Below are 17,808 nucleotides of genomic sequence, written 5' to 3'. Positions count from 1 at the left end.
CACCATATGATATGACTGACACACCATTTGATGTGACTGCCACACCATTTGATATGACTGACACACCATTTGCCTTGACTGACACACCATTTGCTAAGACTGACACACCATTTGATATGACTGCCACACCATTTGATATGACTGACACACCATTTGATATGACTGACACACCATATGATATGACTGACACACCATTTGATGTGACTGCCACACCATTTGGTTTGACTGCCACACCATTTGATATGACTGACACACCATTGATATGACTGACATAACCATTTGCTATGACTGACACAACAATGATATGACTGACACACCATTTGATATCATTGCCACACCATTTGCTATTACTGACACATCATTTGATATGACTGCCACACCATTTGATATGACTGCCACACCATTTAATATGACTGACACACCATTTGATATGATTGCCACTCCATTTGATATGACTGACACATCTTTTAATATGGCCCATTTGATGTGACTATCATACTATTTGATATGATTGCCACACCATTTGGTTTGACTGCCACACCATTTGATATGACTGACACACCATTGATATGACTGACACACCATTTGCTATGACTGACACAACATTTGATATGACTGCCACACCATTTGATATGACTTCCACACCATTTGATATGACTGCCACATCATTTGATATGACTGACACATCATTTTATATAATTGCAACTCCATTTGATATGACTGCCACACCATTTGGTTTGACTGCCACACCATTTGATATGACTGCCACATCATTTAATATGACTGCCGCACTATTTGATGTGACTATCATACTATTTTATATGATTGCCACACCATTTGGTTTGACTGCCACACCATTTGATATGACTTCCACACCATTTGATATGACTGCCACACTATTTGATATGACTGACACACCATTCGATATGATTGCCACTCCATTTGATATGACTGACACATCATTTAATATGGCCCATTTGATGTGACTATCATACTATTTGATATGATTGCCACACCATTTGATATGACTGACACACCATTGATATGACTGACACAACATTTGATTTGACTGCCACACCATTTGATATGACTTCCACACCATTTGACATGACTGCCACACCATTTGATATGACTGACATACCATTTTATATGATTGCAACTCCATTTGATATGACTGCCACACCATTTGATGTGACTGACACATCATTTAATATGGCCCATTTGATGTGACTATCATACTATTTGATATGATTGCCACACCATTTGATATGACTGACACACCATTGATATGACTGACAAAACATTTGATTTGACTGCCACACCATTTGATATGACTTCCACACCATTTGACATGACTGCCACACCATTTGATATGACTGACATACCATTTTATATGATTGCAACTCCATTTGATATGACTGCCACACCATTTGATGTGACTGCCACACCATTTGATATGACTGACACACCATTTTATATGATTGCCACACCATTTGCTATGACTGACACAACAATGATATGACTACCACACCATTTGTTCTAACTGACACGACATTTGATATGACTGACACACCATTTGATATCATTGCCACACCATTTGCTATGACTGACACATCATTTGATATGACTGCCACACCATTTGATATGACTTCCACACCATTTGATATGACTGCCACACTATTTGATATGACTGACACACCATTCGATATGATTGCCACTCCATTTGATATGACTGACACATCATTTAATACGGCCCATTTGATGTGACTATCGTACTATTTGATATGATTGCCACACCATTTGATATGACTGACACACCATTGATATGACTGACACAACATTTGATTTGACTGCCACACCATTTGATATGACTTCCACACCATTTGACATGACTGCCACACCATTTGATATGACTGACATACCATTTTATATGATTGCAACTCCATTTGATATGACTGCCACACCATTTGATGTGACTGACACATCATTTAATATGGCCCATTTGATGTGACTATCATACTATTTGATATGATTGCCACACCATTTGATATGACTGACACACCATTGATATGACTGACACAACATTTGATTTGACTGCCACACCATTTGATATGACTTCCACACCATTTGACATGACTGCCACACCATTTGATATGACTGACATACCATTTTATATGATTGCAACTCCATTTGATATGACTGCCACACCATTTGATGTGACTGCCACACCATTTGATATGACTGACACACCATTTTATATGATTGCCACACCATTTGCTATGACTGACACAACAATGATATGACTACCACACCATTTGTTCTAACTGACACGACATTTGATATGACTGACACACCATTTGATATCATTGCCACACCATTTGCTATGACTGACACATCATTTGATATGACTGCCACACCATTTGATATGACTTCCACACCATTTGATATGACTACCACACCATTTGATATGACTGACACACCATTTTATATGATTGCCACTCCATTTGATATGACTGACACATCATTTAATATGGCCCATTTGATGTGACTATCATGCTATTTTATATGATTGCCTCACCATTTGGTTTGACTGCCACACCATTTGATATGACTGACACATCGTTTGATATGACAGACACACCATATAATATGACTGCCACTCCATTTGATATGACTGCCACACCATTTGATATGACTGACACATCATTTGATATGACTACCTCACCATTTGCTATGACTATCATATCATTTGATATGACTATCATACTATTTGATATGATTGCCACACCATTGATATGACTACCACACCATTTGTTATGACTGACACACCATTGATATGACTACCACATCATTTGATATGACTGCCACACCGTTTGATATGACTGACACACCATATAATATGACTATCAAACCATTTGATATGACTGCCGCCCCATTTGATATGATTACCATACTATTTGATATGATTGCCACACCATTTGATTTGACTGCCACACCATTTGATATGACTGACACACCATTGATATGACTGACGCACCATTTGCTATGACTGACACACCATTGATATGACTACCACACCATTTAATATGACTGCCACAACATGGGATATGACTGACACACTATATGATATTACTGCCACACCATTTGATATGACTGCCACACCATTTGCTATGACTGACACACCATTTGATATGACTGCCACACATGACTATCACTGTGTCACATCGCTTGATATGCCAGAAAGGCGTTCTCAAAAACTTAGCATTTCTAGGGAATTTTATTTATATCCACGTATAGCTAAAACTGACAAAAAGCATTGCTCAAACAGTCGTAGAATCGATCTTAATAATTGAAAATGAAATTTCATATTTTATTGTTCGAAATAGAAATCTGAGATAAAAAATGCTCCGAGAATTCATTTTTGCCCAGTTAAGCACGGGCCAGGCAGCTTGAACTCTTGACCTCCCGTATGAGAGACTGACGCTCTTTCAACTGAGCCAACACATCGGTCATTAAAAAATTAAATTAATAAAAATTTCGATACAATGTTCAATAAAATTGCTCTGACTGTTACCTTTGCAGTGCGTACGTTTCATTAAACGTCTTTCCGGTGATATTCATAATGAAATGCCCTCGGCCAATGAGATGCTATAAATTACATTATATTACATTATATAATTGTAAATCACTTCCTTAATGCTTCATGAAAGCGTTCCCTTTACTTTCGAAATATTGATCAGCCTTTCCTTGCTTAAATCTATAAATTAGTAAACAGGCCGAAGAAAAAACGGTTCAAACCACGTCCTAGTGACATGTTACCCCTTACACATACCATGAGCATAAATCACTTCAAGACTAGAAAATCAAGATGGTACTTTCCCCGTTCGCTGTCGCATACTCTTGAGACAATTATGACGCTCTTCATGCCCCGCCTCAAGGGCGCGCATTTGAATAAATAATTGGCCATCGACACACATAATTTGACTTCCAATAACAAGACGCGTTGAGAAGTATGTCGAAAACACCATAAACATGTATCTCGGTGAGCGGCGAATGTTTGTGATCTTAGTGATTTTGGGGACTTCGTTGGGGTTCAGTAAAAAAGGTTCGTAAAAGGTCGCAAGCAAGTTAAAAAAAAATTGTTGTCGCAGTTTTCCTTGTCGCACAATTCTTTTTAAACATGTAATGTTCAAAATCTCCGATGTCGCAAACTTTCGCAGGTTCGTTTTCAACATTCGACAGAGCAGTTTGTGAATCAACCACATTGTAGGGGCAGGATCTTCATTTACCGGGGGGAGCTCTACGTTTTTTTTTTGTTTTTTTAACGGGTGTTTTAAAACGCGTTTTAAAACATGTTTTAAAACACACCGTTTAAAACGTGCAAACACTGTAATGTTTATCATCGTGATCATAAAGTATGTATATACCACTGGGCACTGGCAGAATTTTTTTTAAACTGAATTGGCTACCCTGGGTAAATATGACGTTTTTGTTATTATTAGAAGTAATATCTTTGCATTTTCTGCACTGCAAAACACTGGTGTTGATTTAACACCAGCCCGGTATCTATAATGATAATAATAATCCGCATTTATATAGCGCTTGACACATCGGAACGACGTCTCTAAGCGCTTTACAGATAAATTATTACCCCGGTCATCGGATCCTTGCATGCCCGCATACAATGTATGCACCTCCTCCACGCCCTGGGGAGCATTCCAACAAGAGTTCCAAGACTCAATTGCTAGGCATACTGCATATAGGCTGTCGCATCCTACTGGATACCCATTTAACACCTGGGTGGAGAGTGGCAAATTGTGGATTGACGTCTTGCCAAAGGACGCTAAGCCATGATGGGATTCGAATACACGACCCTCTGATTACAAGGCGAGAGTCAGAACCGCTACACCACGGCGCTTCCGCTTCCATCTTTATATGTCCACACCAGAGAAGTGTTAAACAAGACCAGTTTGGTTTTGGTCTAATACCAGATAGGTGTTTATACAACACCAATTAATATTAAAACAGCATCGGTTTGATTCCAAACTAGTGTTGTTTCAATACTTCTCTGGTGTTGACATTATATAGATTCCGGGTTGATGTTAAATTAACACCGGTGTTTTCGCAGTTTGAGAAACTGGTCATTACATGACCCTTGGGGAGCTGTTCACTGAAATTTTTTACGGATGAATTATGTGGAGATTTGTAAATTTTATTTGATCTTACAGGGGGCGCAAAATCTTCAGAGTGAGTCGATTCTATGTAAAGTCCTCTGCTACGGCGGGCAATCATTCACCATTTATTCTTGTATCAAAGGGAAGCTCGTTGAAGTGAATGAAACGTTGTCTTCTCATCCTGAATTACTCGTTGAAAAGGTAAGTTCCGTTTAATTCCTTCATGTTTACTGCGCTTTCCCTATTTATAAGGCTGGTATTTATTTGTATATTTCTCTTCGACAACCTGAAAATTCCAGTTCTCCAATCCTCACTTTGGGTCTCAATGAAATCAGGATTTTCTTACAACTTGTCTGTTTCCTGAAAGATTTCTGCGAAAGAATTGTTTATACTTTTATAATCTTAAATTTCATATATGCCTACATTCTACACATGAGCTATAAGTATTCCTCTAATCCAACTTAATTACCTTTTTCACGGTGCGTCTTTAGTTGAGTTTGATTTTTTCTGTTTTAAACATTGTATTATTCTTCGTGAAATGTAAAATAGACATACAGTAGTCCATTGATCATATTGATTATGAAGGACTGGAACGGTTGTCCCATGTCAAAATGGTCGACAGAGACAAAGGAGATCTCGCGATATATCATAAGCGATCGTTGGACAGTGCTCTACATCATTACACATCGATCGATTAATTGAATTCAAATGTCAGTGGAGAATTTAGGGATCTATTGACGAGATGAGTCATTTTATTGAAGGGGGCTCTTCTAATCCTATGCTTGAGATCCTATCTCTTTGATGATTTTAAATGACTTTTCATGTTAAAGATCTTAGAAATTAAGAAGAAAACACACACCAACAAAGCTATTTTTAATAAAAGTGAACTTTGATTATCATTGATGTTGAATATCTGCTCAATGTTGATTGCGAGAGCGGTGGGGGGGGGGCGGATTTTAGCCAAATTTGGAAAATAATGACCATTTAGGAACGCCCTGTCATATGGAATATTCAATTGTATGTTACCTTTCCTGAATTTTCCATTACTCATATTGAAAGCACAAAGCGAATAATGCCTTTTGTTCAAGATATCCCTTCGTACAAAAACAATAAGCTTAAAGAGAGCAGCTTTCATTCCAAGATGCAACCAACTCGGCTTTAATAAAATTTGGAAAATGGCATCTGTTCAAAAGGAATTAACATTATCGTGTGAAAATTATTCCGTATTTTTTATTGATTAGTGAGAAAACCCTGCGCAATCAGAACCACCTTTCATGAAAAAACATCTTTATACTATTCATTTATTCTTATTAATGACAGGAAAACATCCCTCAAACATGTTGCAAAATATCTCGACATAACATCAACGGGTATAAAAAAAATCCATAATATTACTCCATTGAATTTGAATTATTGACGACAATTAAAGCATAATTAACACCATGTTCTGATTCAATCCGGTAGTCAAGCACGGAGGGATACGTGGCCATCATTCTCGTTCGACTCGCCGACTACGAGTCGCAGTTCCAGCGAACGATTTCGGAAGATGAATATAGCAATGTCCTCTCACTGAGGGCCGGTGAGTCATCCCTCCCCGAGGCGCTGCCGACAGACGGACCCAACAATGCGGGGAACGACCCTCCAACTTGATGGAAGATCGATGCTCTGAAGGACGGCCTTCGTGGTGGTTTCCATCGAAGTTTAAGGTCCAAGATTATCGGAGTGTCCTGTTATCAGGATCTTGATACATATTGGCGAATTCCAATACGACAGTTTCCAAATTTTTTTTACTTCTACTCTTGGCTAATGTGACAGAATGCAAGTGCCAGAAGCCTACTATGTAGATATGAAAATATTCAGTCTTCATTTCCTGTTGGAACTGAAAAATTGACTGCAGCATTCTTGTATCCGCCTCATGATGCCATCAGCCCTTTATTAACAGAATTTACCCGATTCGTTTCCAATGGGCTACAGCAAGGCACGTATTGCGTTGTTAGGCAAACGTAGTAACCCACTGAAAACGAATTGTTCAGGGGTCCGTTGCAGAAAGAGTTGCGTTTAAACGCAAGTCAAAAAATCAATCGCAAGTCCCAAGTTGCGCATGATTTTTAGAGTTGCGATTGATTGCAACTCATTCTGCAACGGGCCCCAGCTCTATAATACAGGGCTCTGGTTGCTGCCAACTGCGGGGGCAAACCACCGTGATTCGCCATCTAAACCGGTGATATGTTATTATCCATTTACCCTTTCAGTAATTGTCCTACATAAAAAAGAATGAATTCAAATTTGCACCTTAGATATTGCACTTGGGGCGCCTAAATGCAATGGTGCAGTTGCCACCGTTTCAGAAAGGTATGATTGTATCCCGTTGTTTTAAGAGCGTGAACATGTACTTGTAGGGGCGAATATCCACCTTGAAGGTTGCTCCCCTTGTGACTTGCCTGCACTTAAAAAAAAGTGCAAATATGAACCCATATTTTATAGGCACAGTCTTGATTTTTTTCCTTGTGTGTTATAATGGCCTTACATAGGAAAAGATATCACGCCAAATATTTTGACGTTTTTTTTAAATCATAGAAAGAGTATCCAGACAAAAAAATAAACAGTTTCGAAGTTCTATATTTAGTAACGTGTTTGTTTTGTGATTCGTTCTTGGTTTTTTTTTAATCATAGAGAGGTGGGAGTAATTGGACTTAAAGTTTTTATAGATTACATCTACGTCCTCGATGACTTCCGTGCCTACTTTCCTTGAGAACATGAGAACGGATGCCATTCATTCACCCAAGCTCAAAATAAGCCACTACAGTTACAATAAATCTTTGCTTCATATTTGGAAAGTAGTAGAATCAAAACAAGATATATATACGTAGGGAGAATTAATCCTATACATAACCCTTTCTTGTCAGTTTCGAGCTTCTGACAAAGAAGTTTGAACAGTATACGATTTCAGTGTTACGTGTATCTCCCATCGATATCAATAGGTGGATAGAGCTACAACGCGCTCTATTTAGACCACCGGAAGCAATACAAGTAATCAAATAGGTCAAGCTCGCACAAAGTTCCATTCTTTTTTTTCTATTGCGTGTGTGTATTCGTATGGCCCCATATACTGTTAATTGTGTCACGGAGAACTTTTCCTCGGCCTCAAGGTTGTGCGTGCCTGCGCCAAGGAATCGCGTGCGTTCGTACGAGCTCCATCCAGCTTTATATGGATATCGATGGCATCTCCTTTTTATGAACTATGGTGTCGCTAAATGGACAACGTATAAATAAAAAAAAATAGCCCACAGAAGCGTAGGTCATTTCTTTTGTGTTTAAGATTTTCTTGGGGCCACTATTCATACTGTCTGTTCTCAGGTATCCTTAACTATTTACTGATGCAAGCAGTGAAAAGTGTTTGATATCGTACAGACAGGGTCAAGGTCAAGTTCAATGAAATAAACAGCCTTTGTTGTTTTGTACATTGCAAGGGTCATAACCAAAGAAGGTTGACCTAAAAGCCCTAGTGTTCCGAACAATTCAACAACCTAGCAACTTCGCTGCTTCGTTAACCAGGCATTTTTTTAATGACAAAATGACTTGTCCTTAATCAATTTAAATCTTTGTAAATTCAAATCTCATAATATTTAACTAAAAAATCTTGGATATATTCTGGCAATAGGCTGATTTTATGCGCTTCTCTTTTTTATATGACTCAGATAATTATCTACAAAACAGTTTGAAGGAGGAACAATAATGAAAAAAATGATTCATTCATCTTTTGGTGGAAGGGTTTTGAAAGTGGGGCTGACCATGCCAAAATAAAATACAGATGTTATTTTTTTGCGTTTTTGTACACGCTTATGGAAAAATCTTGGGTGAGTGACCCCCACCCCCGTCTGATTCCTCAGCCCCTATAATACTGCATTTATACTGAGGTCTCGTCTCCCAGCAGAACACGCAATATACATAAGTGTGGAACTTTGTGCGCGCTTGACCCCTTGGAACACTTTTGAGTGTTCCGGTGGCCTCGAAAGAGCGCGTTGTAGCTCTCTCCAGCATTTTGATGTCGATGGTCAGTATAGATATACCTGTCCAATATTAATGTTGAGTAACTTCGCCTCGCATAAACGCCAACAGGAGAAGATGGAGTTTGGATGTCGTATTGGTTTCGTTTATTATTAGGAGCTTTTGTTTTGAACGGCGGAAGCTGACGGTTGACAGCTATATATGTGCCGTCGGACGTAACAGCTTTCCCGATCTTCGAATTTTTCGAAAGAACGAAAAAAGTCGTTCAAGCGAAGATGTAGGCCTATATTGAAGAAATATTATGTTACCAGAAATTTACATGTGGTCATGTCGTTTTCAGTACAACGCTAAATAACCCGAACCAGTTTAAGATAAATTTAGGACCTACGAAACTTCAGAGTTTAGGGATGCGCATTTGACCGTCAAGTTCATCGTCATAGAAGCATCCAGCGTGCAGAACGCGAGCTCCTTATTCATTGGGACTTACCGCTATAATGCACTAGAATCTTTGATAAGATTCCATCTCCACCCGGGACATAAAAGACGAACGGCCAGCCATAACAGCCCTATGTCAAGTCATCGAATTCTCATAGCTGGCCCGGTTAATTACCCATAATGCGACACCCCTATCAGTGCAGTCCTGTAATATAGGCCCAGTTGAATGATAACACATTAATTCAGTATGCAATGCATTCTTATCGCAATAATGATATTACCAAGTGAAGTAGCAAGAGAGGTAATAATAATAATTGTCATTTGTATAGCGCTTTATCAATCTACGACTGCTCAAAGCGCTTCACAATTATTATTACCCGGTCACTGGATTCATAGCATTTCAAGCAGCCTGTTAGGCGCACACTTGCTAAACCAACCACAATCATGGCAATGACGGTTGTTTCCTACCGGTACCCAATTAGCACCTGGGTGAGAGTGGCAAAGTGTGGATTGACGCCTTGCCAAAGGACGCTAGGCCATGGTGGGATTCGAACACACGACCCTCTGATTGCAAGGCGAGAGTCAGAACCGCTACACCATGGTGCTTCCACCGTACCTTCTTTCTTCTCAATCTAATTTTCTTTTCACATACTTATGGAAATAGGCTCATTCATTCTGTATATTACTGATAGTCATCTCAAAATGTGTATGGGAGAAGCAATTTCCAACACACAGTTTCGGTCAGATCGCTCCCCTAGAATTGGTTTATTATTCGAACAATGGGCTGTGGAAGGTTGAAATAAAAATCAAACAGGATTTGAAGAAAATAATAAGAAGACGTTACTTATTGTTATTCTAACAGAGGTTCCTCATACATTTTCTTAAAGGGATGGTCCGGCCAGGAAGTATTTATAGCCAAATAAATAGAGTAGAATTCACTGAGCAAAATGCCAAAAATTTCATCAAATTCGGACAACAAATAACAAAGTTATTGAATTTTAAAGTTTAGCAATATTTTTTTTTAACAGTCGTCATGAATATTCATTAGGTGGGCTGATGATGTCACATCCCCACTTATTCTTTTGTATTTTATTATATGAAATTAGGTTTATTCATTTTTTTTCCTCCAAGAACTAGCAAAATTGGATTGACAACTGATTTAGTGCATTAGATATTTATTGCTGCAACTTTTTTCATTATAAGGGAGACATATTATACACACAAGTATGAAATAATGAAAAAAATATGATTTTATATAATAACATAAGAAAACGGAAAGTGGGGATGTGACATCACCAGCCCATCTAATAAATATTCATGACGACTGTTTTCACAAAATATTCCTAAACTTTGAACTTCAATAACTTTATTATTTGTTATCTAATTTTGATGAAATTTTCGTCATTTTGCTCAGTGAATTCTACTCTATCTATTAAGATATAAATATTTCCAGCCCGGACCATCCCTTTCTTAAGTCATAATCGTCTCTGAATAATTTGCGAGCATGTATGTAGTTTGCACATGGCTGCATTCTTTTCTCATGATAAGACCACAGTTCTCAGGGGCTGATTAGACTTTTTTTTAATGCCGTGAACTTGTGCTATTAAAATTCAGTGACCTTTTTGTATTGAAAAAAATAAAATATGAATGTTATCAACGAACTATAAGTGGGTCAACTGTTCTTTCAAATATTTAAACCCTAATGATACATTTCACACTCGGGAAATTGTTTAATATCACTTGGAGGGACGGTCAGATCCCTCATGTCTCAAAAAGTTATTTATTCTTTACAAATATATTTCTTTATAGGCCCTACTTTTTATTTCACTGCATTAAAAATAAAGAGCATCTGCACTTATCTTAGTGTATATTTGGATATCCTATATTTCTTGAATGTCACATTTTATTGTCAAGTCATTTATGGGTCCCACCTCGGCTGTTACGAATCATTTATAGAACCAGCACTTTCTCAAAGTGCAATGCTTAAAGGAAACGAAGAAAAATGAGAGATAAATGTGCGTTATTGATGGATATGATTTATATTTAAAAGGAAAACTTATTTTCCTGCCAAACAACATACATTATCATGATTATAATGTTTTAATGCAAGGATAAAATTCCTTTGCTTAAGTGTCGTAGTTAGAATTGAGTGTTTTAAATAATCGCCTATGGCACATGTACTTCATATTTGGTATTTGGGATATTCTGTCAATGGGGGTAAGAGTTGTTTTCTATGTGGTTCTAAATAAAGTGATAAGACGAATTGCTGTATCGCGGGTGATGCGTTGGTAATGCTGCAGTCACATTTACCCCGACGGCGGCGTACAGCGAGTCGAAAACAGCCGTTGATTTCAAACCATCTATATGTAGCTGGTCTTATCAAAACGGCTGTTTTCGACTAGCCGTATATATGGCCGCCGTAGGGGGAAATGTGACTGCGTCATAACTGAGGTGAAAGAGAGCGACTTTTTGTACATGGGTGCGTGTGTGTGTGTGCCCGGTTTGTGATTCAATGCCCATGAGTACAAAGAGATATTCAGCTGTCGTAGCTGAGTTAAAAAGCAATTCATTTTTGAAATTCAATTCATTTTATTCAATCATCCAAAAATCAATATACAAACTATTATATATATATATATATAATAATCACAAAAGGTTTAGTAAATGCCGTAAAAATAAAATCGTAGATTTAAAAAGGAGCATAGCTCTAAAAAATGAAAGGTAAAGTCACACTCTTCGTCAGCTCCTTTTAAAATCTACGATTTTATTTTTACGGCATTTACTATACCTTTTGTGATTATTTTATTCCTTATGCCGAAGCAGACTGTTTCTATTTTATATATATATATAATAAGTCATACATGAATGTACACTTATTTAAAAATATATTCTAAATGATTAGGGTGCCCCTAGAAGCAAGAGCTTGATGAGTGGGTCACCCAATACAGAAAAGGTATGTATTATGTAGGTCTAATATATGCTTTTATAGTACTCTTCCATAGCGTTAGTGATTTACTAGTATTTTCACTTCATGCTGAAAAAGCTAAGTGTACATTTGTGTGTGTGAGTGGGTGTGTTATCGCTGAGCATGAGGGTGGGTGGCCATTTTTTTTTTGAGGGGGGGGGGGGATTTTTTACGATTTTTTATGGGTGAGACAGCGGTTGTGTGAATGGGAGAAAGAAGGTGAATGTATATTTCGGGGATTTTAGGGTGTAGTGTGTGTGTTTGTCAGGGTTTGGGTGTGTGTGTGGATATTTTTGAAAACCAAAAATGTGTAGGAGCGGGTGTGTCTGTGTGTTCATACATACAAAGATACCATATCGAATAGGTTCATGGAAACGTTTACATAGAGTGTTTTTCTAACATCTTCAATTGAAAAGGAAACGGGGCGGAAGAGAGAATAAGTCCGGGATTCTTGGGGGCGTTCAAAGATGTACTGGACTGATGTAATGCTAGTAATTTAGTGATGAATTATGACTTACATAAATGTGACAAATTAAAAGGAATAAACATTTATGAAGATATATTGTCTAAAAAGTGGTGTTTTGCAGATTGCAAGATTTTACAGTAAAATGTTGTTTTCCATCTGTAAAATACATCATTGAATGAAACTTAAGTGCGTCGTTCAATGAGAGTGAAAGCAAGTGGCTTTGAATATCGGTCCAGTATTTAACACGCCCCTTTTTATTATTTAAAACAATTCCGTATTGCTATGAATCCAACAACTCGGATTACATGCTACTTCTGTTTATAGTTCATACTTTTGGTTAGACTTATTACGCCTTGGTATACGTTAAGCGTGAATACCAGTGAGTTTGCATGACCTTTTTCAGAGTTATCATGATAACGGTATTCAGGAAACATTGTCTTAAAGGTGTAATCACTGATACCACTGAACCATTACAAATAATAACAATTTACAGATGTTACTTTTAACTTGATTTCTCTTTTGAACTATTTGGAAAGTATTTGCATATGCTTCTGAAGCACAGCACAACAGTACTCCTAGAGAATGTTCTATCAATATTTGTCGTATGACGATCCGACAACTTCTCTTGATTTTAATTGGTTGAGAAACACATTTTCCATGGTTACCATGTGTTTCCTAGTTAATCACATTTGCGTCCGACAATACCGTAACTGTCGGATAAAACATACTTTGACGGATAAAGCATCCGGCAGGTCTGTTCATGAAACGCTCTACATGCTCCAATTTCCCCACCATAACTAACACCTAACACCCTTAGGTCGGATAGGTATGCCTTGCTTAGATTTACTCAGTGAAAATGAGCATTTTTAATATTGCACCTGAAATGCTCCCTTTAAACCCGTCTGGGACATTTGATGACATAGACTGACGCGTCACGTTCGGAAGGGGGTGACACCAATTTGAAATGGCAGAAAAATGAATTAGGTCTTTTTACCGATCAGCTGTTGCTTTTGAGTCCAAACAATGGGTGTTTACCGCAAACCGTCATGGGGAAAATTCAACATACCCCAAGGCATCACTAAATCATGAAAAGGGTACCTATCAATATCTCATCCTCTCTTTTCCCTTAATTTTATTGTTATTCCAGAGCATTTGTTTTTCTCTTCGGAACCTCCGTGTAGATTGTGACAAGGATTCTTCTTTCCATGGTTCATTACCCACAGCTTGAAGAAGCCCTAGAAGGCTCGTCTCTTCTATTAAAGGTCCTGTGCCAAATGTGGCAGAATGGTTCCACTTGATTCCGATGGCTGCATCAATCTTGCCATTTCCATTTGAATTCACTTTCCCCAAGCCTGCTAAATCATTCCACCCTTTAAAAAGCAGATGAAAGAATATTCAATGTAAGATCCCTGCAACGATTACTTTGACTATTACCTATCCGCTGGGACAATCTTCTACAGATATGACAACATTGACAAAGGAAATGAGCGTCCCAAGCTGAGCAGATTTTCTGCATGGAGTGGACACCCCCTTGCAAACAACACATTACCTATTGTTGGTGATGAAAGCATAATCTGACATGGCATCTGATTGTGACACACGTTAGCTTAAGCAGATGACGAAGATATTGGTTATGGTATCGCCAACGATTAAGACATTGTCTTTGCAGGAATGTGATCTGGTTCCTGTTACCTTGGCCTGATTATGCTGCTCGGCGAATCAAAGTTCCGGCTTTTATGAAAGTTGTATTGCCAAAGTAACCCTGGTCATGACATTGCTCTAGAGCCAATCGAAATTAAGGATTCCAGAAATTGTAATTGATGCCAAAGTCCATTAATGGTAGCTTTGGAGGAAATTGTAGAGCAGTGACAAGTAGATTGGAGGAATGATTTCAACATAATTATATTTGAAGTAGAGGAAAACTTTGGTTTTTAACTCATGATATGGTGGACGAATTGACCATGGTACATTAATGGGAGAATCCGCTTTGATTCGGATTTCTAGGGACGTTTAGCCACGTTTTTTTTTAAAGTCTCCCAGGGCTTTCCCGATTCGATCAAGAGTTGTACAATGGGCACGGTCGATTACATATACAGTGTTTATGAATCATTATATTGCCCCGCTATCTTGTCAAAACGATCGCCTTCACAATCGATAACTTGCTTTGTTGGGAGGGAGGTTGTGTCTTTTGTCCGTTGTTTGTCATGTTTTTGTTATAACAAGATCATCATTTCAATGCATGGCAATTAACTCCAAGAGAGTACAGCTATTACATGATAAGCCCGGCATGTCATCAATAAGGGTGAACTATGATGGATGGAGTTTCCGTGTACTTGAATAGAAAGGTCCCCCTTTTTTGCTTACTTTTGATATCACCCCATAGAAAAATCGATGAAACGATTTCAATCAAAATGTACGAGTTTCGAAAACAGATCTGACTAAAAGAAGAGAACTGCCGTAGCAAGTGGAAAATGTTTCTATGTGCTGAATGTGAGATTATAAGTGCTGGTAAAATATGGCATTTGAGCGTGGAATGCAAAGTCTTTTATTGTATTCAGTGGAAAATTCTTTCTGATGATATTCTTTCAAACCGTATATTGTTTTAATGAAATGAGATAAATATATTTTATTCATTCGTTTTCTTTCGGGGATATATTGAGTACAAGATATATTGTGTACAATTATTTTCAATAATTAAAATGGGCAATGTGTGTTCTCGGCTAATTTCTTTTTCAAAGTCTATACCTTTATGCATCAATTATCAAACCTTTGAAATGTGCACTTAAAGTCAAGAATATAATGATAGACATTCTGCACGATTTCGATTGCTGTCACTTACATTTGAAACATGCCCCTTTTAATGTGCCGTATTTCTTCAAGGTATTTAAGTGTTTAATGTTCCAATTAATTGCAGTCTGTGAGAATTAGGAGCTTGAAAATTCGAAAATGGAGATAAAAATATCCATCCAATATTTAGAAACTGCCTCGAGCTAACCGTTTCTTTTAACAAAAGGGGCGAGCGACGACTTCGTAAACAAGTCCTCTATTTTGCCTTAGTGCACTAAGTATTTGTTCGTATATAAGCCAAAGAAAATATAGGGGTCTATTCTACTCCTACCTCTCTTCCCTTTTCATTACAAAAGTTGTATCGCCACCGAAGCTCTATATATGTGAATTTGTTATTGCTGTTTAAAAACAAAGTCAATGATTGATCGGTTTTTTTTTTTTTGAAACGTTGAAACATGTCTTGTTTTTAAGTTCTACACAATAATTGTTGTCAAAACTCTTGGGTAAAGAAGACCGTTGCCTGCATCAATCTATTTTCAGACACCTGACAATCTGAAATAATGAGGTGGTAATGTCGTTTTCACGGATTCCTTGGTATTGTGTGTGACATTTTCTTGGGCGTCCTTGTATTTCATTCTTTCTTTCTTTTCTTTTTTATTTGCTTTGTTTCTCCTTTTCGTTTACTTTCTTTCTCTTTTCCATTTAGTTTTACATTTTTTTTTCGTTTCTGTTCTTGTTTTTGAAAAATGGAAAGGCGATATCAGTTCAAAATGGGGAAGTTACCATAACAGGACAATAGCAATGTACAATTTGTTGCCCAAAAGTGGACCGTGTACCGCCCCCACAAAAAATGAATACTAATGATATTATTATATTGATAATAGTAATAATTATGATATTAATAATTAAAGGACAAGTCCACCCCAACACAAAGTTGATTTGAATAAAGAGAGAAAAATCCAACAAGCATAACACTGAAATTTCATCAAAATCGGATGTAAAATAAGAAAGTTATACGACATTTTAAAGTTTCCCTTATTTTTCACAGAACAGTTACATGCACAACTCAGTGACATGCAGATGAGTCGGTCGATGATGTCCTGACCATCACTATTTCTTTTGTTTTTTACTGTTTGAAAACTTTGAATCATACAATATTTCTTTTTTTTACAGATTTGACAAATAAGGACCAACTTGACTTAAACCATATAGTATTAAACAATGCTAATTCCACATGTTCAGGGAGGAATTAATCGTTGTTCCACTTGAAAATGAGGGGAAAATTAGAATATTTCATATTTCAAATAATAAAATTCAAAAGAAATAGTGAGTGGATGACGTCATCAGTCTCCTCATTTGCATACCGATCAGGATGTGCATATAACTGTTATGTGAAATTAAGTGAAACTTTAAAATGTCGTAAGTTTCTTATTTTACATCCGATTTTGATGAAATTTTCAGTGTTATTCTTGTTGGATTTTTCTCTTATTATTCAAATCAACTTTTTGTTGGGGTGGACTTGTCCTTTGAATAATTAAGTAAATTAATATAGAATGAAATATAATGAAGTAAGATGCAATTAAATGAAATACAAAGAGTTAGAATAAAATGAAATTAAATAAAATAATGTAAAATTAAATAAATCAAAATGAATTGAACTGAAATAAAATACTTAAAATGATAAAAAAAATCCGTGTCTGTCCTTTAACCCTATCATTCGACTGCTCTTTCTCTTCCTCCTTCTCCATTTATGTTCCCTTTTCTTATCTGTTACCATCTCATCAGCGCCGTCATTTCTTAAAACTATGATACACGAAATCACTGTGCAATACCTCACTCCTATGTGCTTATAAGCATTATTTTGCAAAAATGTTGACCTCTTAGAAGTACTCAAAAAGTTACTTCCTTTAAAGTGACGCCAAGAATCACCTAATGTGAAGTAATATTATGAGTGTACATAAACACAAGAACGA

Source organism: Lytechinus pictus, chromosome 13 (assembly GCF_037042905.1).
Source record: "Lytechinus pictus isolate F3 Inbred chromosome 13, Lp3.0, whole genome shotgun sequence".
Classification (NCBI taxonomy): Eukaryota; Metazoa; Echinodermata; class Echinoidea; order Temnopleuroida; family Toxopneustidae; genus Lytechinus; species Lytechinus pictus.
This window is presented reverse-complemented; position numbering follows the sequence as displayed.